At 25.9% G+C, this 3,032-nt stretch overlaps 1 protein-coding gene across 5 annotated transcripts in view; it reads right to left on the reverse strand.

The window, feature by feature from the left end:
- The window catches only part of LOC136080766 (phosphatidylinositol 3,4,5-trisphosphate 3-phosphatase and dual-specificity protein phosphatase PTEN-like), an 87,351-nt gene extending 87,168 nt beyond the window's left edge, over positions 1 to 183 (reverse strand). For 3 of the 5 annotated variants that reach the window (XM_065797846.1, XM_065797847.1, XM_065797843.1), the window contains exons 1-2: positions 122 to 183; positions 20 to 39 (exon numbers count right to left, since the gene is read on the reverse strand). The gene's annotated coding sequence lies outside the window, so the exon portion shown is untranslated. Of the gene's footprint in view, positions 1 to 19; positions 102 to 121 lie in introns of those variants that run through there. The other 2 variants (XM_065797844.1, XM_065797845.1) reach the window with 2 other exon arrangements.
- Between the last annotated feature and the right edge of the window lie 2,849 nt (positions 184 to 3,032).

The following is a 3,032-nucleotide window of genomic DNA, read 5'->3' on the forward strand; positions in this document are numbered from 1 at the left end:
TATTATTAATTGTTCTTACCCTATTCAGTTGTTCTTAACCTAAAGAATATATAAAAAATTAAACCGTGTCAAATTATTTAAGTTTAAAATACATTTCAAAACTTTAATAAAAATTGATTACTCATATCAGGTCCAGCTAGAGAGAGGTATTATCACTTATTACTTATTACACAAAGTAAAAACAATAGAAATAATACTATTAGGTAATCATGCTTTAAAGCGGCTTAAAATAGTCTATTTTTAGCTTTAAGAGTTCTCCTCGTACAGATTTAAAACCTCTTAAATGAAAACAAAAATCGAATCAAATATATTTAAAGTAATCAGTTTTATTAATATTAATTTTTTTGATTTTTTTGTTGTTATTGTTTATTTTCAGGAGTCTTTTCATGTTTAAGGAGAATAACCTTCAGACATAAAGATCACTTGTTTTCACACGTGGACGTGTTCCAGGGTTGCCTGATATTTTGTATCCAAAAATGGCCAAAATTTAGCCAAGTTCCCCGCAATCGCATTGGTTGAATTTTGAAAATGTAAATCTCATTGGCTCAAACAAAACAATCAAATATAATTATACTAATGATTTTTTAGACATGTCAATAAACCGTAAAATTGTCGCAGTTATAAAAATAAAATGAAATATAAAAACAAGTTAGCAGGTTAAATATATAAAAACTTCTTTTTATTCATTCTTTAATTTTAAATTATAAACTATTTAATAGTGTACAATGATTAATATATATTTTTTGCCAAAAAAATAAATTTATGAAAGTAGTTTTTATTTAGTTTAATAGATATTCTTTAAAAACGTTATTTAAAACTATTTATGTAATCATTTTATAAATTATACACGGCGATTTTTTTTGCCTTAAAAACGCCCAAAGCATTTTTTGAAAAAATACGAAAATTGGTCCACAACGTCCGCAATTTTTTAATTTTTATAAAAAGTTGCAAAAAATTACCATCTTTAGCATTGAATTAGGGCTATAAATATAAACGTATGTATTTTTTTTTTTAATTTTTATTAAAGTGTAAATATATATCATGCATTTTTTTATAAAATCTGCTCTTTAAAAGTTATATAAATATTAAAATTCAATTTATTAAAAAAAGTAGTACAAAAACTAGAAATAATCAGCTGGATAGACTATATGACGGTTTGTTTAACTTTTAATATTATTATATTATATAATATTTAATATGTTATTACTTATAAAAATAAATTTCATTTGGATCTCAAATTCCAGTTTACAACAATATGTCTAATTATAGTTAAATAGTAGTTTTAAGCAAAACAGACATTGAAATCACTGTTTTTTAATAAAATATATATATATTTACGACATCAGTTATCAGAAGGTATATGTTGTAAACTGGAATCCAAGAAATAAATATTATAAACCCATGTGTGAATTTTTAGATTATAAGATGCATTATGGATCGAGTCTATCCACGAGTTTGATAGTAGGCTACTTTATCGGTAAAAAGATGGTTCAGAAACCATTTTGAATTTTTATTTAGAGAAAACTTGTTTACTTGGCGCGTAAAAATAAAATAAACTGTTTTCGTTACGTCTGTTTCCAAAAATCTCGTAAACCATAGCAAGTGTGAGAAAATCAATCAGAAAATATCGCCGTGTTATCTGCAATAACAATAACTAAAAGTTTGAAAATAACATTATTTTATACTTAATAAAATAAAAATCCTAATAAGCCAATTAAGAAACAAAATAATGATGGAATAAAAAATAGGGGTGTCCCGGATAACATTTTTTTACTATCCGACCGGATATCGAATACCCGGATATTACATCATATTATCGGTTGTTTTATATATACCCGGATATTACTGGGGATATTTTATATATACTTGGATGCTATCAATTACATTATATAAGTTGAGATATTTGTGCGGCCTTGGCGCAATGGTTAGAGCGCTTACTCTAGAAGCAGGAGATCCAGGTTCGAAATGAGCTCTGGACATGTCACGGTAAGGAAGCAGGCGTAAACTTTCAGGTTAAATGCACTTCCGCGGTGTTCTGTGACAAGACCGTTTGGGTCTTCTTAAGGCACCTAAATTTTATTTATTTCTTTATTTCGTCGTTAAAAAAATAATAAAATGCCGTTTTATATAAATAAACTTTACATGACCGGGGCTAAAAGAAGACATTTATTTGCCTTATCACTACGCCCCGACGTGGTTTCATCAGCAAGCTTGTACAATCATTAAAATGTAAACAAAAAATTACTTAGTACCATATAAAGAAATAAATTTTGCAAGTATGTTGAAATCAGTAACTAATGTATAATCTAAAGAAAATCGTAAAAAAAAAGATATAAAAAATAAATAAATAATAATAATTACACCTAAAAATTAAAAATAAGTTAATAGGAGAATTTAAGGAAAATTTAAATTAAAGACCAGTTAATAAGATAGTTAAATAAGAAAAGAAGACAAAAAAAAGAATCTTAAAAAGAATTTATTTCATTAACATCGTTAAGAAGTTTTTGTTTGAGTTTTTGTTTGAATAGAGAAAGTGAAGAACAATTTTTTAGTTGGTTATTTAATAAAGTGTTCCATAATTTAGGACCTCTGATGGCAATAGAAAATTTATTAACCAAATAATGCATTTTAGGTTGCTCATAATTGTTATTTGAAAATCTTGTAAAGTACCCGTGGCTAATTTTATTGAAAAGTGTATTAAATATTATAGGAGTTATTTTATTATGAAATTTGTACATAAATATAAGAATTTGATAAAGGTTCAACTGAAATACATTAGGTATGTGATGATTTTTAAATAGTTCTTTAGAATGTGTAAAACGACCTGCACCTAAAATAATTCTGACAGAGTGTTTTTGTCTACTAAGCAATTTTTTAACTTTACTTACATTAGAGCTGCACTATGCAATATTTGCAAAGTTTATATAACAATGTATGAGGGAGAAATATAAGATTTTTAAACAGTTTTGGTTTAATAATTGCTTAGCTTTGTATAGAATGCCAATATTTTTATCTTCTAACGTTCTTATGTG

Source organism: Hydra vulgaris, chromosome 05, assembly GCF_038396675.1.
Source record: "Hydra vulgaris chromosome 05, alternate assembly HydraT2T_AEP".
Taxonomy (NCBI): Eukaryota; Metazoa; Cnidaria; class Hydrozoa; order Anthoathecata; family Hydridae; genus Hydra; species Hydra vulgaris.